The 24,729-nt window shown below is 49.3% G+C and overlaps 28 non-coding genes across 28 annotated transcripts; 24 read left to right on the top strand and 4 right to left on the bottom strand.

Annotated features, from left to right (window-relative positions):
- Nucleotides 1-4,537: 4,537 nt before the first annotated feature.
- Nucleotides 4,538-4,610, top strand: Trnav-cac. The gene has a single exon. It is a non-coding gene; the product is annotated as a tRNA-Val (tRNA).
- Nucleotides 4,611-4,768: 158 nt separating this feature from the next.
- On the top strand, nucleotides 4,769-4,841 carry Trnav-aac. Its single transcript has one exon. It is a non-coding gene; the product is annotated as a tRNA-Val (tRNA).
- A 194-nt stretch (nucleotides 4,842-5,035) lies between these two features.
- Nucleotides 5,036-5,107, bottom strand: Trnap-agg. The gene has a single exon. It is a non-coding gene; the product is annotated as a tRNA-Pro (tRNA).
- Nucleotides 5,108-5,509: 402 nt separating this feature from the next.
- Trnav-cac lies at nucleotides 5,510-5,582 on the top strand. Its single transcript has one exon. It is a non-coding gene; the product is annotated as a tRNA-Val (tRNA).
- A 158-nt stretch (nucleotides 5,583-5,740) lies between these two features.
- On the top strand, nucleotides 5,741-5,813 carry Trnav-aac. The gene has a single exon. It is a non-coding gene; the product is annotated as a tRNA-Val (tRNA).
- A 668-nt stretch (nucleotides 5,814-6,481) lies between these two features.
- Trnav-cac lies at nucleotides 6,482-6,554 on the top strand. The gene has a single exon. It is a non-coding gene; the product is annotated as a tRNA-Val (tRNA).
- Nucleotides 6,555-6,712: 158 nt separating this feature from the next.
- Trnav-aac lies at nucleotides 6,713-6,785 on the top strand. Its single transcript has one exon. It is a non-coding gene; the product is annotated as a tRNA-Val (tRNA).
- Nucleotides 6,786-6,979: 194 nt separating this feature from the next.
- Nucleotides 6,980-7,051, bottom strand: Trnap-agg. Its single transcript has one exon. It is a non-coding gene; the product is annotated as a tRNA-Pro (tRNA).
- A 402-nt stretch (nucleotides 7,052-7,453) lies between these two features.
- Nucleotides 7,454-7,526, top strand: Trnav-cac. The gene has a single exon. It is a non-coding gene; the product is annotated as a tRNA-Val (tRNA).
- A 158-nt stretch (nucleotides 7,527-7,684) lies between these two features.
- Nucleotides 7,685-7,757, top strand: Trnav-aac. The gene has a single exon. It is a non-coding gene; the product is annotated as a tRNA-Val (tRNA).
- A 194-nt stretch (nucleotides 7,758-7,951) lies between these two features.
- Trnap-agg lies at nucleotides 7,952-8,023 on the bottom strand. The gene has a single exon. It is a non-coding gene; the product is annotated as a tRNA-Pro (tRNA).
- A 402-nt stretch (nucleotides 8,024-8,425) lies between these two features.
- Nucleotides 8,426-8,498, top strand: Trnav-cac. Its single transcript has one exon. It is a non-coding gene; the product is annotated as a tRNA-Val (tRNA).
- A 158-nt stretch (nucleotides 8,499-8,656) lies between these two features.
- Nucleotides 8,657-8,729, top strand: Trnav-aac. The gene has a single exon. It is a non-coding gene; the product is annotated as a tRNA-Val (tRNA).
- Nucleotides 8,730-9,397: 668 nt separating this feature from the next.
- On the top strand, nucleotides 9,398-9,470 carry Trnav-cac. The gene has a single exon. It is a non-coding gene; the product is annotated as a tRNA-Val (tRNA).
- Nucleotides 9,471-9,628: 158 nt separating this feature from the next.
- Nucleotides 9,629-9,701, top strand: Trnav-aac. Its single transcript has one exon. It is a non-coding gene; the product is annotated as a tRNA-Val (tRNA).
- A 668-nt stretch (nucleotides 9,702-10,369) lies between these two features.
- On the top strand, nucleotides 10,370-10,442 carry Trnav-cac. The gene has a single exon. It is a non-coding gene; the product is annotated as a tRNA-Val (tRNA).
- Nucleotides 10,443-10,600: 158 nt separating this feature from the next.
- Trnav-aac lies at nucleotides 10,601-10,673 on the top strand. Its single transcript has one exon. It is a non-coding gene; the product is annotated as a tRNA-Val (tRNA).
- Nucleotides 10,674-11,341: 668 nt separating this feature from the next.
- Trnav-cac lies at nucleotides 11,342-11,414 on the top strand. The gene has a single exon. It is a non-coding gene; the product is annotated as a tRNA-Val (tRNA).
- Nucleotides 11,415-11,572: 158 nt separating this feature from the next.
- Trnav-aac lies at nucleotides 11,573-11,645 on the top strand. The gene has a single exon. It is a non-coding gene; the product is annotated as a tRNA-Val (tRNA).
- Nucleotides 11,646-17,749: 6,104 nt separating this feature from the next.
- On the top strand, nucleotides 17,750-17,822 carry Trnav-cac. Its single transcript has one exon. It is a non-coding gene; the product is annotated as a tRNA-Val (tRNA).
- Nucleotides 17,823-17,980: 158 nt separating this feature from the next.
- Nucleotides 17,981-18,053, top strand: Trnav-aac. Its single transcript has one exon. It is a non-coding gene; the product is annotated as a tRNA-Val (tRNA).
- A 668-nt stretch (nucleotides 18,054-18,721) lies between these two features.
- Nucleotides 18,722-18,794, top strand: Trnav-cac. The gene has a single exon. It is a non-coding gene; the product is annotated as a tRNA-Val (tRNA).
- A 158-nt stretch (nucleotides 18,795-18,952) lies between these two features.
- On the top strand, nucleotides 18,953-19,025 carry Trnav-aac. The gene has a single exon. It is a non-coding gene; the product is annotated as a tRNA-Val (tRNA).
- Nucleotides 19,026-19,219: 194 nt separating this feature from the next.
- Nucleotides 19,220-19,291, bottom strand: Trnap-agg. Its single transcript has one exon. It is a non-coding gene; the product is annotated as a tRNA-Pro (tRNA).
- A 402-nt stretch (nucleotides 19,292-19,693) lies between these two features.
- On the top strand, nucleotides 19,694-19,766 carry Trnav-cac. Its single transcript has one exon. It is a non-coding gene; the product is annotated as a tRNA-Val (tRNA).
- A 158-nt stretch (nucleotides 19,767-19,924) lies between these two features.
- On the top strand, nucleotides 19,925-19,997 carry Trnav-aac. Its single transcript has one exon. It is a non-coding gene; the product is annotated as a tRNA-Val (tRNA).
- Nucleotides 19,998-20,665: 668 nt separating this feature from the next.
- Trnav-cac lies at nucleotides 20,666-20,738 on the top strand. Its single transcript has one exon. It is a non-coding gene; the product is annotated as a tRNA-Val (tRNA).
- Nucleotides 20,739-20,896: 158 nt separating this feature from the next.
- On the top strand, nucleotides 20,897-20,969 carry Trnav-aac. The gene has a single exon. It is a non-coding gene; the product is annotated as a tRNA-Val (tRNA).
- The last annotated feature ends 3,760 nt before the right edge of the window (nucleotides 20,970-24,729 follow it).

Genomic DNA, 24,729 nt, shown 5'->3' with positions numbered 1-24,729 from the left:
AGTCTCTAAGTCGGTTCATTATTAAAGTACCTCGAATACTATGTAAGACCTTCTTCCAGTTGAATGTCGTTGTTTGCAGGGGGCATCGGTAGAACCTCACACCTAACGCAGTGTGATGGTCTACAGACCTGGCCCATTCGAGGGCAGTGTTCCTGAAGCCATGGAGATTTAGAAAGGAGCTTTTCATATCGTTGATTTGCGCTCCCGTTGCGAAGCAGTAAAGGCGAACAATCTCTCTCAGTCTTACAACGTCGTCATTACTTCTGACGATGACACCGACGTCGTCGGCGTAAGCGTTGGTAGCGTTACTGACCCCTGAAATTGATATGCCTTCTAATTCCTTGTTTAATCGTTTCAGCAAAGGTTCTAGTGCGACCACAAATAGCATCATTGATAAAGGACTTCCCTGCGGGACACCATTTGCTATTTCGACATCTCGAGTATAGTGTCCATTGATTAAAATTTTGGTTTTCATCCCCTGCAATAGATTTTTTAAGACAATTAAAAATTTGTCGTTAAAACCTATATGCATCAGAGTGGTAAATAAATATTCATGGTTTACCCTATCAAAGGCTTTAGAAAAGTCGATAAAAACGAGGCCAGCCTTCGTCAATGTCGTTGAGAAGATACTGATTATGTCCCTGTATTCGCAGACTGTTTTAAAAATATTCCGACCCGGGAGACACGTTTGATGGGGACCAATTACAGTATCAAACACCGGTCGGAGTCTGTTTTTTACAACCCTGGCAATAATTTTATAATCAGAGTTCATTAAGGATATCGGTCTCATTTTGTTGAGCTGTTTGACATCCGAATTGATTCCCTTAGGAAGTAAAACAGTGACACACTCTTTCATTTCGTCAGGTATGTGCCCTCCACTCAAGATTTCGTTGACGACTTGTGTGAATTTATTCCTTATAATATGTCAATATTGGGAATAAAATTCTACGGGTAAACCGTCGGGCCCAGGTGATTTTTTAACAGGTGAGCTTTTAATGACTTCGAAAATGTCTTCAGACAGGATTTCAACAGTGAGGCTCCTGTTGTGTTCTGCAGTTACTAGTTGTTCCATATCACAGTTTCGGAGCAGTTCCTGTCCATGATCTGGGTTATACTGGTGAGCACTGTACAATTGATTATAATACCTATGAGCCTCGTTTAAAATATCTTTTTGTTGAGTTAAAAGACTTTGATCTTCAGAGAGCAATGACTGAATAAAATTTCTTCGACGATTTTTTTCGTGCTGGAGTAGATGATAGAGTGAAGCGTGTTCTTCTTCCACTGTGGTTTGAACTCGTGATTTGATTGTCAGTCCTTCCAGCTGTTTGCGTTTAAGACTAAGAAGTTCGGCCTTGACCTGTTTGATACCCGTTCTGACAGCCGCGGACATGGGCATATCATAAAGGTCACGCAGACAAGTATAATAGAATTCGACAGTGCGCCGAGACCAAAGTGCCCTTTCCCTACTGTAAGAAATTAGAGTAGATCTAAGTTTCTTTTTGGCGCATAAAGTCCACCAATCTATCGTTGACCGGTATTTGTGGCTTTGTCGGAGTGAAAGTTGCCAAGAAGCTTCTAACTGCTCAGTTAGGGCGTTATCTCGAAGCATGGCGATATTTAATTTCCAAAAAGGACGGCCCCAGTATGTCTTCTGTTTAGGAAGTCCAATGCTGCACCTTAGTGCTAGATGGTCGGAAAAAAAAGTTGGTATTCGTTCGACGCCACTGATTTTGCTGGCTAAATGTGAACTTACGTATATGCGGTCGATCCGACTTTGCGCATTAGTGCTAAAATATGTGTACTGGACAGACACGGGGTATTTGACCTCCCAAGCGTCCTGCCATTTCATTGTTTTCACAAGACCATCTAGTTCTGAGGAGAAATTGAAATTTGGCGTTTGGTCTTTCCTGTGTAGGACACAATTCCAGTCACCTCCGACTATTACATCAACGGGGTTTTCCTTTAGTAAAAACACGAGATCATTTTTAAAAAACTTGGCTCGTTCTGTTCGACCACTGCTTCCCGAAGGTACATAAACATTTATAATCGTAACACCGAAAATCTTAAAACTGATTCCCCTCCCCGATTCCAACATGGTTACATCTGTTATTGCAATACCTTCCTTGACCAGGACAGCGGTGCCGCAAGCGCCTTCTGAGGCGACATTGAGAATTGCAGTAAATCCCGGAACATACAAATTTGAAAAACACACTTCTTGAAAAAGCGCAATATCGGTATCGGACTGATATATGAAGTCCCGGAGGGCAGCAATGTTAGTTGCACTCTGGATCTTGTTAATATTAACAGTCATAACGTGATACGTTTGATCCATAAGCAAGAGCTGTTATTGTTTACTGGACTTTCCGGCGATTAGGCATATGTAGGCCGAATTCACATGTCATTCGTGCACTCAAAGTGTAGTCGTGAGCTTGAGAGGTTGCGGTTAACATGCCATACCATTGTTCGCAGATACATGTGGCAGTGTTGTCTCCGTATCGTCTGCCCATTCAAAACGACTATTCTGGGGAGATTGTCTACGTTGGGAAGTAGGTACGTCCTGATGGTCTGAAAATTCGAGGCCTGGTGCTCCTTCGTCCCGGACACCGTGCTCAGGTGATGTCCGTAGATGCGATTGTATGCTACCGACCTCAGGTTCCCTCCGGCCATGGTCTTCGATCGTTGTCTGTTCCTGAATGCTCCTCAACCTATCCCGCAGAGCCGGGGCTAAGCTTTCAGCAGCCTGGTGTGCTAACCGCTTTTTGCGACGTTTCCTAGCTTTCCGAGGCGATCTTGACCGCTCTGGAGACGAATCAGGGGACTTTTCGGACGAATGCGGAGACGAAGTCGGCGATGCAAGCCGGTCTTGTGTCCTAGTCGAAGAGCCAACGCTGCTCTTTTCACCAGGCGTGGAAGAAAGGACTACCGCAGTTAGACTCGCCTCTGTCGCAGGGGGCCTGTCAGCCGCGCTGTGGGAAGCAGAACCGTAGTCATTGACTCCTTGTGTCAGTTGGATGATCGAGTGATCTATGCTCATGTCTTGCCCAACAATATTCTGAACTGGATCATCCGTTGCCGCTACTTTCGTGGTGGTCTCGTCCTGTCGTGCGCAATCAGGCGGTTGCAGGGAGGTATCCACAGTAACCGCAGAAGGTTCTGCTCGCGAGCTACGAGAAGGCTCGGCACAGTCGTAAGGTACCTGACTGTCACTGGTGGGACACTGGGGCGCTGTATGGTTAGTCATAGCTACGCATCTACCACTGTCTATATGGTTGTTAACACTCTCGGGATGCTCGCATTGGTCCCCCAGTTCGAAAGATGTCTGCCGAGCTGATCGCAAAGGTGACGTGGCAGCAGCGTACGTCATCTGCAGGTGAACTACAGGCCCTGCACCTTCGGATTCTACCCTTGGTAATTGAGGAACCCTCCGTCTACTGCACTCAGCACGCACGTGCTCTGTCGAGTTACAAATGGCACAGGTACGAGGCTGTCCATCGTAAATGATCAACGCACGGTATCCTCCAATAATTACAAAGGAAGGAATGTGCTTGAGAAGTTCCATCTTAACCTGGCGAACGCCATTCAAAACGGGAAACATGTGTGGTTCTGACCACATTTCCGCAACATTGGAAATTACTCTGCCATACGCCCCGAGAACACGATTAATTTCGACTACAGGCATTTCAAAAGGAAGCTCAAATACTCTTACTGTTCGTATTCCCATCCCAGCATAGGATACTACGACATCGCTAACTGAGCCGTCTAAGTGATTGAACTTAATAATACCGCCACATTGTTCAACAAGTGCGACACATTTAGCAGGATCTGCCAATTTCACATATGCCGAGTTAGTCACAAACGATAAATGAACTCCAACTAAATCATCTTTCGTAATTCCAACTTTTTCTGTGAGCCACAGTTTGATTTCAAAAGCTTTCGGTCGTACGAAATTTCTATCGAAAGCGAATTTAATCGTGTCTTTTCTCATCTTCATCAAACCAATACACAATTAAGTGAAGTAATGCGCTTGCGAGCCGGCCTACCTGGCTCGCAGGAAAACAGCCTTGTTGACACGAAACGCCCGCAGCGGCCGCCACACGTCCGTCTCGCGCCGAAGACGAGGCGCGACCAACGAGCCCTGTGACACGGCGAATGCCAAATATTGCAGTCCCTAGATGTCGTCCAGGGTGCCCTGGAAGTCTCGTGTACGCTGGCGGGATGGGGGCGGCGCGAATTCCCGCGGTCGGCGGCCTTCCTGGGTTATTGGTACCTTCATGTAGAGCTGCCGCTGGGCTCGCACTGCCTGCTGCTGAGAAAGTGATTGCTTTTGCTGATATGACTTGCAATAACGACTGCGCGAAACGCCGCTATCTCGTTAGGGGTGCTACGGCAGACACCCTCTCGAGCACCCCGAAGACTTCTTGAGCCCTCGGCTGTGATGGGTTCCAGGCTGACAAAAGAACTGTCGTGTGTGCATTCACGGACTAGAGAAAGGCTGAGGCAAGTTCGAGTGAACAAGGATGGACTCCTCGGGTCCGTCGTTTCCGTAGTGTAGCGGTTATCACGTCTGCTTCACATGCAGAAGGTCCCCGGTTCGATCCCGGGCGGGAACAGTATTTTCTTGCCTATGTCGTATTGTCCTCCAATGAGCCACGTCGTGTGTGGATCTGCTGCATGTCCCTTCGTTTTGCAAGTACCACATTTATTGAATTTTTGAGTTACGATGGCAACATCACTACAAGTTGTCTCTGAAGTAAGGTGCACACAAGCAGTTTCCGTGGTGTAGCGGTTATCACGTCTGCCTAACACGCGGAAGGTCCCCGGTTCGATCCCGGGCGGAAACACTTTTTCATCACTTTAAGCAAGACTTACTAACATGCATCTGCTACCATCTGTACCCGAAACCTTCGTAATCGCCTTCACGCGTCGGACCAGAGTGTCAATTGCTCACATCGAATAAGAAATTCATTTGATATTGACGGCGAGCTTTTGGCGCTGACTCAGCCACTGACGTGCGATCAGTTTGCACAAAACGCTAGGGCTCGTCCGGGATTTGAACCCGGGACCTCCTGCACCCTAAGCAGGAATCATACCCCTAGACCAACGAGCCCTGTGACACGGCGAACGCCAATTATTGCAGTCCCTAGATGTCGTCCAGGGTGCCCTGGAAGTCTCGTGTACGCTGGCGGGATGGGGGCGGCGCGAATTCCCGCGTTCGGCGGCCTTCCTGGGCTATTGGTACCTTCATGTAGAGCTGCCGCTGTTCTCGCACTGCCTGCTGCTGAGAAAGTGATTGCTTTTGCTGATATGACTTGAGATAACGACTGCGCGAAACGCCGCTATCACGTTAGGGGTGCTACGGCAGACACCCTCTCGAGCACCCCGAAGACTTCTTGAGCCCTCGGCTGTGATGGGTTCCAGGCTGACAAAAGAACTGTCGTGTGTGCATTCGCGGACGAGAGAAAGGCTGAGGCAAGTTCGAGTGAACAAGGATGGACTCCTCGTGTCCGTCGTTTCCGTAGTGTAGCGGTTATCACGTCTGCTTCACATGCAGAAGGTCCCCGGTTCGATCCCGGGCGGGAACAGTATTTTCTTGCCTATGTCGTATTGTCCTCCAATGAGCCACGTCGTGTGTGGATCTGCTGCATGTCCCTTCGTTTTGCAAGTACCACATTTATTGAATTTTTGAGTTACGATGGCAACATCACTACAAGTTGTCTCTGAAGTAATGTGCACACAAGCAGTTTCCGTGGTGTAGCGGTTATCACGTCTGCCTAACACGCGGAAGGTCCCCGGTTCGATCCCGGGCGGAAACACTTTTTCATCACTTTAAGCAAGACTTACTAACATGCATCTGCTACCATCTGTACCCGAAACCTTCGTAATCGCCTTCACGCGTCGGACCAGAGTGTCAATTGCTCACATCGAATAAGAAATTCATTTGATATTGACGGCGAGCTTTTTGCGCTGACTCAGCCACTGACGTGCGATCAGTTTGCACAAAACGCTAGGGCTCGTCCGGGATTTGAACCCGAGACCTCCTGCACCCTTAGCATGAATCATACACCTAGACCAACGAGCCCTGTGACACGGCGAATGCCAATTATTGCAGTCCCTAGATGTCGTCCAGGGTGCCCTGGAAGTCTCGTGTACGCTGGCGGGATGGGGGCGGCGCGAATTCCCGCGGTCGGCGGCCTTCCTGGGCTATTGGTACCTTCATGTAGAGCTGCCGCTGGGCTCGCACTGCCTGCTGCTGAGAAAGTGATTGCTTTTGCTGATATGACTTGAGATAACGACTGCGCGAAACGCCGCTATCACGTTAGGGGTGCTACGGCAGACACCCTCTCGAGCACCCCGAAGACTTCTTGAGCCCTCGGCTGTGATGGGTTCCAGGCTGACAAAAGAACTGTCGTGTGTGCATTCGCGGACTAGAGAAAGGCTGAGGCAAGTTCGAGTGAGCAAGGATGGACTCCTCGGGTCCGTCGTTTCCGTAGTGTAACGGTTATCACGTCTGCTTCACACGCAGAAGGTCCCCGGTTCGATCCCGGGCGGGAACAGTATTTTCTTGCCTATGTCGTATTGTCCTCCAATGAGCCACGTCGTGTGTGGATCTGGTGCATGTCCCTTCGTTTTGCAAGTACCACATTTATTGAATTTTTGAGTTACGATGGCAACATCACTACAAGTTGTCTCTGAAGTAAGGTGCACACAAGCAGTTTCCGTGGTGTAGCGGTTATCACGTCTGCCTAACACGCGGAAGGTCCCCGGTTCGACCCCGAGCGGAAACACTTTTTCATCACTTTAAGCAAGACTTACTAACATGCATCTGCTACCATCTGTACCCGAAACCTTCGTAATCGCCTTCACGCGTCGGACCAGAGTGTCAATTGCTCACATCGAATAAGAAATTCATTTGATATTGACGGCGAGCTTTTTGCGCTGACTCAGCCACTGACGTGCGATCAGTTTGCACAAAACGCTAGGGCTCGTCCGGGATTTGAACCCGGGACCTCCTGCACCCTAAGCAGGAATCATACCCCTAGACCAACGAGCCCTGTGACACGGCGAATGCCAATTATTGCAGTCCCTAGATGTCGTCCAGGGTGCCCTGGAAGTCTCGTGTACGCTGGCGGGATGGGGGCGGCGCGAATTCCCGCGGTCGGCGGCCTTCCTGGGCTATTGGTACCTTCATGTAGAGCTGCCGCTGGGCTCGCACTGCCTGCTGCTGAGAAAGTGATTGCTTTTGCTGATATGACTTGAGATAACGACTGCGCGAAACGCCGCTATCACGTTAGGGGTGCTACGGCAGACACCCTCTCGAGCACCCCGAAGACTTCTTGAGCCCTCGGCTGTGATGGGTTCCAGGCTGACAAAAGAACTGTCGTGTGTGCATTCGCGGACTAGAGAAAGGCTGAGGCAAGTTCGAGTGAGCAAGGATGGACTCCTCGGGTCCGTCGTTTCCGTAGTGTAACGGTTATCACGTCTGCTTCACACGCAGAAGGTCCCCGGTTCGATCCCGGGCGGGAACAGTATTTTCTTGCCTATGTCGTATTGTCCTCCAATGAGCCACGTCGTGTGTGGATCTGCTGCATGTCCCTTCGTTTTGCAAGTACCACATTTATTGAATTTTTGAGTTACGATGGCAACATCACTACAAGTTGTCTCTGAAGTAAGGCGCACACAAGCAGTTTCCGTGGTGTAGCGGTTATCACGTCTGCCTAACACGCGGAAGGTCCCCGGTTCGACCCCGAGCGGAAACACTTTTTCATCACTTTAAGCAAGACTTACTAACATGCATCTGCTACCATCTGTACCCGAAACCTTCGTAATCGCCTTCACGCGTCGGACCAGAGTGTCAATTGCTCACATCGAATAAGAAATTCATTTGATATTGACGGCGAGCTTTTTGCGCTGACTCAGCCACTGACGTGCGATCAGTTTGCACAAAACGCTAGGGCTCGTCCGGGATTTGAACCCGGGACCTCCTGCACCCTAAGCAGGAATCATACCCCTAGACCAACGAGCCCCGTGACACGGCGAATGCCAATTATTGCAGTCCCTAGATGTCGTCCAGGGTGCCCTGGAAGTCTCGTGTACGCTGGCGGGATGGGGGCGGCGCGAATTCCCGCGGTCGGCGGCCTTCCTGGGCTATTGGTACCTTCATGTAGAGCTGCCGCTGGGCTCGCACTGCCTGCTGCTGAGAAAGTGATTGCTTTTGCTGATATGACTTGAGATAACGACTGCGCGAAACGCCGCTATCACGTTAGGGGTGCTACGGCAGACACCCTCTCGAGCACCCCGAAGACTTCTTGAGCCCTCGGCTGTGATGGGTTCCAGGCTGACAAAAGAACTGTCGTGTGTGCATTCGCGGACTAGAGAAAGGCTGAGGCAAGTTCGAGTGAACAAGGATGGACTCCTCGTGTCCGTCGTTTCCGTAGTGTAGCGGTTATCACGTCTGCTTCACACGCAGAAGGTCCCCGGTTCGATCCCGGGCGGGAACAGTATTTTCTTGCCTATGTCGTATTGTCCTCCAATGAGCCACGTCGTGTGTGGATCTGCTGCATGTCCCTTCGTTTTGCAAGTACCACATTTATTGAATTTGTTAGTTACGATGGCAACATCACTACAAGTTGTCTGTGAAGTAAGATGCACACAACCAGTTTCCGTGGTGTAGCGGTTATCACGTCTGCCTAACACGCAAAAGGTCCCCTGTTCGATCCCGGGTGGAAACACTTTTTCACCACTTTCAGCAAGACTTACTAACATGCATCTGCTACCATCTGTACCCGAAACCTTCGTAATCGCCTTCACGCGTCGGACCAGAGTGTCAATTGCTCCCATCGAATAAGAAATTCATTTGATATTGACGGCGAGCTTTTTGCGCTGACTCAGCCACTGACGTGCGATCAGTTTGCACAAAACGCTAGGGCTCGTCCGGGATTTGAACCCGGGACCTGCTGCACCCTTAGCATGAATCATACACCTAGACCAACGAGCCCTGTGACACGGCGAATGCCATATATTGCAGTCCCTCGACGTCGTCCAGGGTGCCCTGGAGGTCTCGTGTACGCTGGCGGGATGGGGGCGCCGCGAATTCCCGCGGTCGGCGGCCTTCCTGGGCTATTGGTACGTTCATGTAGAGCTGCCGCTGGGCTCGCACTGCCTGCTGCTGAGAAAGTGATTGCTTTTGCTGATATGACTTGAGATAACGACTGCTCGAAACGCCGCTATCACGTTAGGGGTGCTACGGTAGACACCCTCTCGAGCACCCCGAAGACTTCTTGAGCCCTCGGCTGTGATGGGTTCCAGGCTGACAAAAGAACTGTCGTGTGTGCATTCGCGGACTAGAGAAAGGCTGAGGCAAGTTCGAGTGAACAAGGATGGACTCCTCGTGTCCGTCGTTTCCGTAGTGTAGCGGTTATCACGTCTGCTTCACACGCAGAAGGTCCCCGGTTCGATCCCGGGCGGGAACAGTATTTTCCTGCCTATGTCGTATTGTCCTCCAATGAGCCACGTCGTGTGTGGATCTGCTGCATGTCCCTTCGTTTTGCAAGTACCACATTTATTGAATTTGTTAGTTACGATGGCAACATCACTACAAGTTGTCTGTGAAGTAAGATGCACACAACCAGTTTCCGTGGTGTAGCGGTTATCACGTCTGCCTAACACGCAAAAGGTCCCCTGTTCGATCCCGGGTGGAAACACTTTTTCACCACTTTCAGCAAGACTTACTAACATGCATCTGCTACCATCTGTACCCGAAACCTTCGTAATCGCCTTCACGCGTCGGACCAGAGTGTCAATTGCTCCCATCGAATAAGAAATTCATTTGATATTGACGGCGAGCTTTTTGCGCTGACTCAGCCACTGACGTGCGATCAGTTTGCACAAAACGCTAGGGCTCGTCCGGGATTTGAACCCGGGACCTGCTGCACCCTTAGCATGAATCATACACCTAGACCAACGAGCCCTGTGACACGGCGAATGCCATATATTGCAGTCCCTCGACGTCGTCCAGGGTGCCCTGGAGGTCTCGTGTACGCTGGCGGGATGGGGGCGCCGCGAATTCCCGCGGTCGGCGGCCTTCCTGGGCTATTGGTACGTTCATGTAGAGCTGCCGCTGGGCTCGCACTGCCTGCTGCTGAGAAAGTGATTGCTTTTGCTGATATGACTTGAGATAACGACTGCGCGAAACGCCGCTATCACGTTAGGGGTGCTACGGCAGACACCCTCTCGAGCACCCCGAAGACTTCTTGAGCCCTCGGCTGTGATGGGTTCCAGGCTGACAAAAGAACTGTCGTGTGTGCATTCGCGGACTAGAGAAAGGCTGAGGCAAGTTCGAGTGAACAAGGATGGACTCCTCGTGTCCGTCGTTTCCGTAGTGTAGCGGTTATCACGTCTGCTTCACACGCAGAAGGTCCCCGGTTCGATCCCGGGCGGGAACAGTATTTTCTTGCCTATGTCGTATTGTCCTCCAATGAGCCACGTCGTGTGTGGATCTGCTGCATGTCCCTTCGTTTTGCAAGTACCACATTTATTGAATTTTTGAGTTACGATGGCAACATCAGTACAAGTTGTCTGTGAAGTAAGGTGCACACAAGCAGTTTCCGTGGTGTAGCGGTTATCACGTCTGCCTAACACGCAGAAGGTCCCCGGTTCGATCCCGGGCGGAAACACTTTTTCATCACTTTAAGCAAGACTTACTAACATGCATCTGCTACCATCTGTACCCGAAACCTTCGTAATCGCCTTCACGCGTCGGACCAGAGTGTCAATTGCTCACATCGAATAAGAAATTCATTTGATATTGACGGCGAGCTTTTTGCGCTGACTCAGCCACTGACGTGCGATCAGTTTGCACAAAACGCTAGGGCTCGTCCGGGATTTGAACCCGGGACCTGCTGCACCCTTAGCATGAATCATACACCTAGACCAACGAGCCCTGTGACACGGCGAATGCCAAATATTGCAGTCCCTCGACGTCGTCCAGGGTGCCCTGGAGGTCTCGTGTACGCTGGCGGGATGGGGGCGCCGCGAATTCCCGCGGTCGGCGGCCTTCCTGGGCTATTGGTACCTTCATGTAGAGCTGCCGCTGGGCTCGCACTGCCTGCTGCTGAGAAAGTGATTGCTTTTGCTGATATGACTTGCAATAACGACTGCGCGAAACGCCTCTATCTCGTTAGGGGTGCTACGGCAGACACCCTCTCGAGCACCCCGAAGACTTCTTGAGCCCTCGGCTGTGATGGGTTCCAGGCTGACAAAAGAACTGTCGTGTGTGCATTCGCGGACTAGAGAAAGGCTGAGGCAAGTTCGAGTGAACAAAGATGGACTCCTCGGGTCCGTCGTTTCCGTAGTGTAGCGGTTATCACGTCTGCTTCACACGCAGAAGGTCCCCGGTTCGATCCCGGGCGGGAACAGTATTTTCTTGCCTATGTCGTATTGTCCTCCAATGAGCCACGTCGTGTGTGGATCTGCTGCATGTCCCTTCGTTTTGCAAGTACCACATTTATTGAATTTTTGAGTTACGATGGCAACATCAGTACAAGTTGTCTGTGAAGTAAGGTGCACACAAGCAGTTTCCGTGGTGTAGCGGTTATCACGTCTGCCTAACACGCAGAAGGTCCCCGGTTCGATCCCGGGCGGAAACACTTTTTCATCACTTTAAGCAAGACTTACTAACATGCATCTGCTACCATCTGTACCCGAAACCTTCGTAATCGCCTTCACGCGTCGGACCAGAGTGTCAATTGCTCACATCGAATAAGAAATTCATTTGATATTGACGGCGAGCTTTTTGCGCTGACTCAGTCACTGACGTGCGATCAGTTTGCACAAAACGCTAGGGCTCGTCCGGGATTTGAACCCGGGACCTCCTGCACCCTAAGCAGGAATCATACCCCTTTTTTTTTTTTTTTTTTTTTTTTTTTTTTTTTTTTTTTTTTTAAATTTCCGACCCAGCCGGGAATCGAACCCGGGCCCTTTTTTTTTTATTTTTTTTATTTTTTTGAACTCATAATCTCTTTTTTTTTTTTTTTAATAAAAATAAAAACGCGGTTCCTCCGCTTTATGGTCCAACAACGCGACCACTTTTTTTTTTTTTTTTTTTTTTTTTTTTTTTTTTTTTTTTCTTTTTTTTTTTCTTTTGGGAACAGGAAGTCAGGGTAAACAAACAATCTTTATTCGTACAATTGTGCTGTCCTAGGGATAAGTAAAGTATCGAGACAGCAAAAACAATTTGAAAACCATAAAATCAACGCAAAGGCCGCCCTCTTTTTTTTAAATTTTTTTTGTGTTTTTTCGTAACAGGAATAAAGTAAATGACAATCCTAGTCACGGGCGGGAGTGAAAATGAAGTTATCATCTGCATCACAATCCCTGCAGCACGCGGTGTCGCATCATAAACCTGGCAGAAAGCCATATAATCTTGACCATTTCTGCCAGTGTCTCTAGTCGTTCTGCTGCAGGAGTCTCCCCAGTTCTGGGACACCCCAGCTGTCGGGCGGATTGTGAAAAACACTTCCTAAAAAATTGGAAAAGTAAGTCCTGTATTTCGTATGACTCCGTATGAGCTCGTGTTGTTCTTTTAAATACAACCAATAATCCATCACGGACTTAATATCGTACGAATACAAATATTTCACCGCATGTCCAGCGATCCAATTGACCGCATACGTCTTTTGATTCGGAAAAAAGGTCTTGTCCGGTAGAAAAAGTACATCCGATGTGATTTCTGTGTAGTTAGTGCGCCGAAGGAAGGCCAATATTCGACGCGTCAGCATCCAGACGTCCCTCGCTGCGCCACACACTAAACCATGTTCTTCCGTGGCTAACAGTCCACATTTGGTGCAAAGAGGAGAATCGACCATATGAATTGTATGTAATCGACTCCTGGTCACAAGTTTACGGTTTATAAGAATATACCACATCGATCTCGCTGCTGTTGACAGTAATGGAGTATGCACTGCACACCAAATGTGGTTCCACGTTCTCGACGGGTATTTGAATTCCATTATGTTGCGGCCATGGTGATCCATCAAGCATCTATAGATCTCCCGAGTCGTGGGTATTCTCGTTGAAGGTACTTTCAGACGAACATAACTGTAATCAACAAGAAATGAGGCAATGTGTGCAAGAGAAGGCGAAATATTGCCCACCGCAATAGGGGGTTCGTACGAAGGCGGAACAAGTGCTTCTATCAGAGCTGACGTTATGGTATGCTTTCTTTGTTGCCAATTTCGTATCATCGCTCGCATGTAAAGCGCCAGAGCTTTGTTTCGCACGTTTGTGAGGTTGAGGCCACCGTTCCGGAACTGTAACGTTAACGTATCATATTTGATCTTAAATAACATCCCAGTACTAACATAGTAACCAAAGGCAGCCATGAGGCGGTCGGCGATACCCTTCGGTATTGGTAGGATCTGCGCTAAATGGGGCATTCGTGACGCTATGTGAACGTTGGTGTATGCCACACGTTGGATCATGTCAAAGGCTCTCAGTGAGTTGTTGCGTATCGTCAGACGAACATTCTGCAGAAGCCGCCGAGAACTCGCCGCCGCTGACCGCCGTAGTGAACAGGTAAATGTAATCCCCAGACATCTCAGCGATTCCACCGTCTGGAACGGTCCCGGTACGTCTACCAGACCCCGTCCAATGTGCATAATTTTGGATTTCGTCATGTTAACGACACTGCCTGCCGCCGTCCCGTAAGAGTCTAGATGTTCAACAGCCTGACGAACTTCATGTCCTGATCTGACAAGAAGGATCAGGTCGTCCGCATATGCGCGACAAATGAAAGAGTTCTCATTAAGCGCTATCCCAGTAAGTGAGCGCCTCATAACACACATCAGCGGCTCAAGCGCTATCGCAAACAGCATCATGGAGAGTGGGCACCCTTGTCGGACTGAGCTGTTAATAGGAATCGAGCCCGCTTCCCGACCGTTTACAATCACCTTCGATGTAGCCCCTCGTATTAGCCTCATAACGATGGAGATGAAAACCGGAGGAATCGCCATTCGACTCATGACTGACACCAAGAAGTCATGGTTTATCCTGTCGAACGCACGATCGAAGTCCACAGATATCATCGCTGCTCGCATTTTACACGTTTCCGCAAGAGCGATAACGTCACGGTATTCACTTAACGCCGAGGAGATGTTGCTTCGCACCCCTAGGCAAGCCTGATCAGGGGATATTGTCCTGGATATCGCCAGCTTAAGACGAGACGCTAGTAGTCGTGCAAAGATTTTATAGTCGGTGTTTAGCATAGTGAGAGGCCGATATTGATTAACACTACGACTCCCCGCCATCTTCGGGATAGGAAGAAGAAAGCCCGTCATAAAATCCGACGGTAGGCGCATGTCCGGACGCATCGCCTCATTGTACATCGACACCAACTGTGGCATCATCATGTCCACGAATTCTCGATAAAACTCTAGCGTAATCCCATCTGGTCCTGGTGATTTATGGGCCGCTCCTTTTGTGAGTGCCACCTTTATATCGTCTTCTGTGAGTGGCTCCATAAGCGCTGCCTTATCCGTCTCTGTCAGTGTCGTTTGCAGATGTTGCAGTATCTCTTCCCCCACCAGACGGTCCGTCGGTGTACCGGCATAGAGGTGACGGAAATGCTCTAAAAATTCATTTGCAATGTCTTGTTGTGTTGTCAGTTGACGGCCATCTAAACCGTGGAGCACTGTTACCAATGCCCGGCGGTAACGTTTATGTTCCCGCGACACATGGTGCATCGAGGTACGTTCCCCAGTGATGGTGTCGAGACATCTTGCCCGTATTGGGATGCCACCCAGTCGTCGTCGCGTGATCGATAGGATTTGTGCCTTGACACGGTGAACTTCCGCATGATGTTCTGCAGACGGCACCTGGAAGGACAGCTCACGAAGCATGGTGTAATAATAATCAAGAGTGTCTCGTTGCCATCTCGTCTTATCCCGACCATACTGTATGAGAGCTCTTCTTAATGCCGGCTTAGTACACTCGAGCCACCATTGAAGCACGGAGGTATATGTTGGTAGACGGCGTTGACATGTGACCCATACCTCCTCGACTCTCCGACGACATTCGGGGTCCGCCAAAAGTGACGAATTGAGCTTCCATGTCCCGCGGCTTCTCCACACACTTTGCCTAGAGAGTGACATGGTACAAATGTAAGCCAGATGATCAGTAAATGCCGCAGGCCATCGTTCCGCGTCGACCACCTTATCCTGTAGGCCAACCGAAACATATATTCGATCGAGTCTGCTCGCCGAGTGACTGGTATAAAAAGTATATCCCTCACGGTTCCTATGAATCATGTCCCAGGTGTCGCTTAACTCCAGATCCCGGCATAGCACATGCAATTCACGACAGGTATTGTAATGTGGAGTCTGGTCTTTTTGCGCTAAAACACAATTGAAGTCACCACCTATAATGAAATGATCGAATCTGCCGGTAAATAAGGGCACAATCTCTTCCGAATAATATCTAGCACGCGCCCGTCTGTTGTCTGTGCCGGAAGGGGCATAAACATTGAGAATGCGAATTCCATTAACAGTTATCGCCAGTCCTCGTGCCGAAGGTAGATAAGCCAGGTCTCGGACCGGAATCCCGTCCCGGACCAATATCGCCGTTCCACTGTCGTTGTTCGAGTGCGGCGAGGTGTAGGAGATGTATCCATGGACTTCCTGGAACTCAGGAATGTAAATTTCCTGCACCATAAGTATATCAACATCCGACGCGTATATCATGTCCCTAAACAACTGCTGTTTCACGGGCGATCTAATGGTATTTACATTCACTGTCCCTATTCTGTATGCCTGGGGTCGAGTAGCTGTCATCTCCACATGATGTTAAAATGACAAAGTTTCACCGTATCGATAGTCCCTTTGCACATCCGCAGAGGGTCGCCCGACGGACGTGTCCCTGCGGCATTAGGTTTCTTGAGATGCGGACGGATGCGAGTCCCCACCAGTAGAATGGTCCGCATCGGTGATTTCGTCGTCCTGTTCATACCAGCTGATACTATTGGGGTGCTCCAAATTTTCCTGTGCGGCATTGATGTGTGACATCTGTTGTTCTTTCGCAGCATTAGACTCCACCGCAGAAGGGGTAGCAGGCCCCTGAGCGGATGCATCTTCCGAGCGACATGACATCTTTTCACTGTCCGAATTCATATGGTCTGCGACATCCGAAGCTTGTGGTTCCAAGTCAGACAGTTCCATAGTGTTAGACTCATCTGGGCTTCCAAGAAGAGAAGGGAGCGTCTCCGCAGAGTTTAGTCGGCGCTTCTTGCGGCGCTTTGGCGAGCGTTGTTTGGGGGCCCTAACCTCGGCCTCTGGTGTTGGCGAATCTTGCATCACCTGCGCTCTCGCCGCCGCTACAACGCCCTGGGGCCGTTCCACTTCAGCTTCCATGCCTGTTGTGATGCTCTCATCCTCTTTCTGCACCACCTGTAATGTCTGGCACTGAGGGTTGGTGGGAGCTGTTCCTTCTTCAGTGGGGTCCGAAGGCGCCTCAATCAACTGCGGCGTCGGTTCGATAGTGCGCTCCGACCTCTGCGTCACCTCCCCGCGAAGCGCCGCCACGTAAGTCATCGGCAGTGACGTTGGTGTAGTCGTATTCTGGAGGTCTCCGCTGGGGAGTTGCACGAGTCTCCTCTGCATACACGCAGATCGAAGATGTCCTTCACCACCACACCCGGAGCATGTCCGGGGCTGTCCATCATAGATGACAATAGCTCGACAGCCGCCGATGTTGATGTACGATGGCACATGTTTCGTAAGTGCAATTCGCACCTGTCGGACACCATTGAGCACTGGATACGTGCTAAAACTTGCCCAACGTTCGGCCGTATGACTAATAACTCTGCCATATGGCTGGAGTGATTCAGTGACCAAGGATTCTGGTAACTCGAAAGGCAGCTCAAAGACTCGAATCGTACGCACACCCAGGCCCGAATGAGCGACTAACACGTCGCCAATATGACCATCGGAGTGTCGGAACTGGAATCCTCGTTTGGCAGCTTCAATGATCTTATCGCATGCTGCGTTGTCAATCATCTTTACGTAAAGAGTGCTGCTCACGATCGATAAATGAATTCCAATAACCTCAGTGTAATTAAGTTGCACTTCGTCCCTCAAGAAACGTTCGATTTCGAATGCCTTCGGTCGTGCATACTCGTTACAGAACGTGAACTGTATCGTGGTTTTTCGGAAATTGTGTGCCATTGCGTTCGATTCAAACAGTAACACACGCGAGTGACGACGGTGTAAACACCGCTTCTTCCGCGAACGTTCGCAGCCGGGACGTAAACAAGTCCGAGCTGCTCCGCGGCTAAAGGCGGACTTTAGACCAACGAGCCCTGTGACACGGCGAATGCCATATATTGCAGTCCCTAGATGTCGTCCAGGGTGCCCTGGAAGTCTCGTGTACGCTGGCGGGATGGGGGCGGCGCGAATTCCCGCGGTCGGCGGCCTTCCTGGGCTATTGGTACCTTCATGTAGAGCTGCCGCTGGGCTCGCACTGCCTGCTGCTGAGAAAGTGATTGCTTTTGCTGATATGACTTGCAATAACGACTGCGCGAAACGCCGCTATCTCGTTAGGGGTGCTACGGCAGACACCCTCTCGAGCACCCCGAAGACTTCTTGAGCCCTCGGCTGTGATGGGTTCCAGGCTGACAAAAGAACTGTCGTGTGTGCATTCGCGGACTAGAGAAAGGCTGAGGCAAGTTCGAGTGAACAAAGATGGACTCCTCGGGTCCGTCGTTTCCGTAGTGTAGCGGTTATCACGTCTGCTTCACACGCAGAAGGTCCCCGGTTCGATCCCGGGCGGGAACAGTATTTTCTTGCCTATGTCGTATTGTCCTCCAATGAGCCACGTCGTGTGTGGATCTGCTGCATGTCCCTTCGTTTTGCAAGTACCACATTTATTGAATTTTTGAGTTACGATGGCAACATCACTACAAGTTGTCTCTGAAGTAAGGTGCACACAAGCAGTTTCCGTGGTGTAGCGGTTATCACGTCTGCCTAACACGCGGAAGGTCCCCGGTTCGATCCCGGGCGGAAACACTTTTTCATCACTTTAAGCAAGACTTACTAACATGCATCTGCTACCATCTGTACCCGAAACCTTCGTAATCGCCTTCACGCGTCGGACCAGAGTGTCAATTGCTCACATCGAATAAGAAATTCATTTGATATTGACGGCGAGCTTTTTGCGCTGACTCAGCCACTGACGTGCGATCAGTTTGCACAAAACGCTAGGGCTCGTCCGGGATTTGAACCCGGGACCTGCTGCACCCTTAGCATGAATCATACACCTAGACCAACGAGCCCTGTGACACGGCGAATGCCATATATTGCAGTCCCTAGACGTCGTCCAGGGTGCCCTGGAGGTCTCGTGTACGCTGGCGGGATGGGGGCGCCGCGAATTCCCGCGGTCGGCGGCCTTCCTGGGCTATTGGTACCTGCATGTAGAGCTGCCGCTGGGCTCGCACTGCCTGCTGCTGAGAAAGTGATTGCTTTTGCTGATATGACTTGCAATAACGACTGCGCGAAACGCCGCTATCTCGTTAGGGGTGCTACGGCAGACACCCTCTCGAGCACCCCGAAGACTTCTTGAGCCCTCGGCTGTGATGGGTTCCAGGCTGACAAAAGAACTGTCGTGTGTGCATTCGCGGACTAGAGAAAGGCTGAGGCAAGTTCGAGTGAACAAAGATGGACTCCTCGGGTCCGTCGTTTCCGTAGTGTAGCGGTTATCACGTCTGCTTCACACGCAGAAGGTCCCCGGTTCGATCCCGGGCGGGAACAGTATTTTCTTGCCTATGTCGTATTGTCCTCCAATGAGCCACGTCGTGTGTGGATCTGCTGCATGTCCCTTCGTTTTGCAAGTACCACATTTATTGAATTTTTGAGTTACGATGGCAACATCAGTACAAGTTGTCTGTGAAGTAAGGTGCACACAAGCAGTTTCCGTGGTGTAGCGGTTATCACGTCTGCCTAACACGCAGAAGGTCCCCGGTTCGATCCCGGGCGGAAACACTTTTTCATCACTTTAAGCAAGACTTACTAACATGCATCTGCTACCATCTGTACCCGAAACCTTCGTAATCGCCTTCACGCGTCGGACCAGAGTGTCAATTGCTCACATCGAATAAGAAATTCATTTGATATTGACGGCGAGCTTTTTGCGCTGACTCAGTCACTGACGTGCGATCAGTTTGCACAAAACGCTAGGGCTCGTCCGGGATTTGAACCCGGGACCTCCTGCACCCTAAGCAGGAATCATACCCCTAGACCAACGAGCCCTGTGACACGGCGAATGCCATATATTGCAGTCCCTAGATGTCGTCCAGGGTGCCCTGGAAGTCTCGTGTACGCTGGCGGGATGGGGGCGGCGCGAATTCCCGCGGTCGGCGGCCTTCCTGGGCTATTGGTACCTTCATGTAGAGCTGCCGCTGGGCTCGCACTGCCTGCTGCTGAGAAAGTGATTGCTTTTGCTGATATGACTTGCAATAACGACTGCGCGAAACGCCGCTATCTCGTTAGGGGTGCTACGGCAGACACCCTCTCGAGCACCCCGAAGACTTCTTGAGCCCTCGGCTGTGATGGGTTCCAGGCTGACAAAAGAACTGTCGTGTGTGCATTCGCGGACTAGAGAAAGGCTGAGGCAAGTTCGAGTGAACAAAGATGGACTCCTCGGGTCCGTCGTTTCCGTAGTGTAGCGGTTATCACGTCTGCTTCACACGCAGAAGGTCCCCGGTTCGATCCCGGGCGGGAACAGTATTTTCTTGCCTATGTCGTATTGTCCTCCAATGAGCCACGTCGTGTGTGGATCTGCTGCATGTCCCTTCGTTTTGCAAGTACCACATTTATTGAATTTTTGAGTTACGATGGCAACATCACTACAAGTTGTCTCTGAAGTAAGGTGCACACAAGCAGTTTCCGTGGTGTAGCGGTTATCACGTCTGCCTAACACGCGGAAGGTCCCCGGTTCGATCCCGGGCGGAAACACTTTTTCATCACTTTAAGCAAGACTTACTAACATGCATCTGCTACCATCTGTACCCGAAACCTTCGTAATCGCCTTCACGCGTCGGACCAGAGTGTCAATTGCTCACATCGAATAAGAAATTCATTTGATATTGACGGCGAGCTTTTTGCGCTGACTCAGCCACTGACGTGCGATCAGTTTGCACAAAACGCTAGGGCTCGTCCGGGATTTGAACCCGGGACCTGCTGCACCCTTAGCATGAATCATACACCTAGACCAACGAGCCCTGTGACACGGCGAATGCCATATATTGCAGTCCCTAGACGTCGTCCAGGGTGCCCTGGAGGTCTCGTGTACGCTGGCGGGATGGGGGCGCCGCGAATTCCCGCGGTCGGCGGCCTTCCTGGGCTATTGGTACCTGCATGTAGAGCTGCCGCTGGGCTCGCACTGCCTGCTGCTGAGAAAGTGATTGCTTTTGCTGATATGACTTGCAATAACGACTGCGCGAAACGCCGCTATCTCGTTAGGGGTGCTACGGCAGACACCCTCTCGAGCACCCCGAAGACTTCTTGAGCCCTCGGCTGTGATGGGTTCCAGGCTGACAAAAGAACTGTCGTGTGTGCATTCGCGGACTAGAGAAAGGCTGAGGCAAGTTCGAGTGAACAAAGATGGACTCCTCGGGTCCGTCGTTTCCGTAGTGTAGCGGTTATCACGTCTGCTTCACACGCAGAAGGTCCCCGGTTCGATCCCGGGCGGGAACAGTATTTTCTTGCCTATGTCGTATTGTCCTCCAATGAGCCACGTCGTGTGTGGATCTGCTGCATGTCCCTTCGTTTTGCAAGTACCACATTTATTGAATTTTTGAGTTACGATGGCAACATCAGTACAAGTTGTCTGTGAAGTAAGGTGCACACAAGCAGTTTCCGTGGTGTAGCGGTTATCACGTCTGCCTAACACGCAAAAGGTCCCCGGTTCGATCCCGGGCGGAAACACTTTTTCATCACTTTAAGCAAGACTTACTAACATGCATCTGCTACCATCTGTACCCGAAACCTTCGTAATCGCCTTCACGCGTCGGACCAGAGTGTCAATTGCTCACATCGAATAAGAAATTCATTTGATATTGACGGCGAGCTTTTTGCGCTGACTCAGCCACTGACGTGCGATCAGTTTGCACAAAACGCTAGGGCTCGTCCGGGATTTGAACCCGGGATCTCCTGCACCCTAAGCAGGAATCATAGCCCTTTTTTTTTTTTTTTTTTTTTTTTTCAAGGGCTCTACCATCTTTTTTTTTTTTCTTTTTTTTTTTTCATTTTTGCGCCTTTAACCGCACGGCCACTTTTTTTTTTTTTTTTTTTTTTTTTTTTTCCTGGACCTCTTCCACTTCAGGCGTTGGCCCCTATCATCCATATCCCCCCAAACTCCTATCTAACCTAAAAATAAAAAAAAAAAAAAAAAAAAAAAAAAAAAAAAAAAAAAAAAAATTCTGTTGCCACCGCCACTTTTACCCTAACTTAACCTACTTTTTTATTTATTTTTTCATTATTTTTTTTAAATAATATGTAAAGGAACTGAATACATCTTCTTGCCGTGACAATCTGTCCAATACCCGTGAAACAGAAGAACACGAAATCAATCAAGCACTTCTGATGTGTTTTATGTTACGGCTTCTGGCAAAATTAGTTTTCCTGAGGCACTTTCACCTGCTGTACTATAAAAATAAATAAATAAATGCCAACTTAATTATAATGAAGCACAAGTAGTATCACCTCGCTGTAGTGTTGTGCACCAACCCAAAAAAAAAAAAAAAAAAAAAAAAAAAAAAAAAGAAAATTACCGCTTCATTATGGCAAAGTGTGAAGTAAGAAATTTTGAAACAAAGCTTTGTATTTCCGACTCGTTTTAAGGTTGTGGTGCTCTTCCATTATATACTGTATGTACTCGTCTATACTCGCATGTGTATTCGTAACTGCAAAATATGCAAACTGGCCGATAATCCAAACATAGCTATTGTGCTTTGTTGCAGGAAAGAAATGCCAGTCTGGTTGAAGTACATCTTTAAGTGTTATAGCAGAGTCTGTGGTTCTAGTAATTATTGCGAGTTTTTTTCTAGTCCAGTTCCATATGTGGTATTGGTCGCGGCAGATGAGAATGTGTGCCAAGGTATCTACAGTATGGCAATGATCGCAGTACGGACTCTGCTTCATTTTGATATTGTGCAACTTTTCACCTGTGGGGACCTTCTCGTTCACAATGTCGTACCACGTGGACACTACTTTGGAGTGGAGGATAGGATTGTTAATGTTTTTCCAGACGTTACTCCAGTTGACCGCTGGATATTTCGCCTCAATTGGGTTTTGCCTATGGTGTCTCGTGAGGTGGTAATAGGTCCTTCTGGTGTTAAGCAGCTGTGAAGTGTCTTGAATATAGCTCATTTCCAGGTAATAAGTCCGGACGTGATCGAGTTGAGCGCTGATGCGACCAACATCGACTGGGGCCTTTTTGCTCGTTGGGGCTAACCTGTTGAATAACGTTTTCGTAATTGTCGGATGGGGTGACTGCAGTATTTTGCGGATTCGGTCCATATATACGGCAGTGCATTGGTTCTTGATGTCTTTGACGCCCAAACCACCAGCGGCGCGGGTTAACACTATGGTTGGCATAGCGACTTTAAAGATGTTTCCGCTCCATATGAACCAATACGCTGCAGCTAAAAGCTTTTGCGCTGTATCCTTGGGTACTGGTAACACTGCTGCGATGTGATATATTTTGCTTAGCACATAGCTGTTGATCAATAGAGCTCTCTGTATCCGATTGAGCGTTCTAGTTTTGTGTTCACGGAGAGTAGCCCTGAATATATGCAGTTTATGGTCCCAGTTGGCTACTGTCATCTCTCTTGGGTTGGCCATTAGAATCATACCTAAGTGGTTCGTCTGCTCTGTTCTTTGTAGCCATGTTCTTGGAATGGTCTCCATATGGGGTCCGACAGGTAAAATTTTCGATTTTTGTTCATTGAGTTTGGCTCCGGAAGAAGTGGCGTAAGCGTGGATTATTTGTTGAACGACTTCCATTTCTGAGTGCGTGTTAACTACTACACTGACGTCATCAGCATAAGCGTGACACACGGTTTTTGTACCCAACACCTGTAGACCTTGTAACCTGTGATGCAGGTTTAACAGTAACGGTTCTACGGCGATTGCGTATAGTGCCATAGAAAGGGGGCAGCCTTGTCTCACTGATTGCTTGATCGGGACTGGTGAACTTAGCTGACCATTAATTTTGATTCGAGAGGAAGTCCCGACTATACATTTGCGTATGATCTGAATAAAATGAGCACTGAATCCCATCCGTTGCATTACAGTTAGTAGAAAGTGGTGGTTGATGCGGTCAAAAGCCTTATCGAAGTCTAAAAACATGAGACCAACATTGCATTTGCATAGCCACGACAAATATATTATGTCTCTATATTCACATAATGCATTCGACATTGATCTCCCTGGGACGGCACTCATTTGATAAGGGCCAAGTACTTTCGGCAGTACCGTCTTCAGTCTACAGTTTATGAGTCGGGTGAAGATTTTATAGTCGGAATTGAGGAGTGTTAGTGGTCGAAAATCCTTCAGCGTAGCGCTACGTGGTTTTTTGGGGATCAGTACAATCATTCCTTCGGTAAACTGAGATGGCATCTGCACGTCTCCCAATAATTCATTGCATATTTTGGTGAATTCCGGTCCTATGATGTGCCAAAAACAAGCATAAAATTCTATGGGTAGGCCATCTAAACCAGCAGATTTCTTTGTAGGCGAGTCTTTGATTATAGCACATACTTCTTCCTCAGTTATGTGGGCTACAAGGTCGGCGTTGTCAGTCGGATGGACCGTGGATTGAATGTTGGATAAAAGCGGCTCACTTGCCGTCGCGTCAGTCGCCGATGCGGAGTAAAAATCTGTATAATGTTGCACCACGTAGTTTTTAACTGTGACTTGTTGATCGTATTCGTTCCCCTGTTCATCACTGAGAGTGTGGATTAACTTTTGTTTACCTCTCTTGGCTTCCCGTATCACGTGATATACGGACGTATTCTCCTGCGTCAGTTCAATCGGAGGACGCGATCGAACTTTTTTCCCCTCTAGTGATTGTCGTACCAACGCCGTTATTCTTGCTTTGGTGCGTTTTATTCTAGAACTGTTTGCTACTAATCCCATGGGGTCATCATACAGTTCGCGGAGGCAAAGAAAGTGATACTCCAAGGTGCGTTTTCGCCAGTACGCTTTCATGCGACCATATCGTGCGATGCATTTTTTTATCTGCGGTTTCGCAGACTGTAGCCACCACATGATGCGTGTAGGATATCTGGATTGCATCCGAAGACAACGCTGCCATGTAGCATGGACCTCCTGTTTCAGTACTGCGTCCTCCAAAAGTGACACGTTGAGCTGCCATACGCCCCTTCCCAGGAATGTTTTTTGTTTAGTATGCTTCGCGGTTATATGAAATGCGCAGTGGTCCGAGAAGTTAAGAGGCCAAATTTCACAGTCAGTTACATTATGGATAAAACCTTTCGTTACATACAGCCTGTCTAGTCTGCTTGCCGAAGTACTGGATACGTACGTGTATCCTCGGGTGTGCGGGCGAAGGTGGCACCAAGCATCTATCATATCGAGCCCGTTAATTAACAGCAACAGCTCCTCACAAAAGTTGAAGTTCGGGATTTGATCTTCTGGACGCAATACGCAGTTAAAATCTCCACCC

The sequence above is a fragment of the Schistocerca americana genome, unplaced genomic scaffold (assembly GCF_021461395.2).
Source record: "Schistocerca americana isolate TAMUIC-IGC-003095 unplaced genomic scaffold, iqSchAmer2.1 HiC_scaffold_220, whole genome shotgun sequence".
Classification (NCBI taxonomy): domain Eukaryota; kingdom Metazoa; phylum Arthropoda; class Insecta; order Orthoptera; family Acrididae; genus Schistocerca; species Schistocerca americana.
The sequence above is the reverse complement of the archived record's forward strand: the minus strand, read 5'-3'. Positions and strand labels throughout refer to the sequence as shown.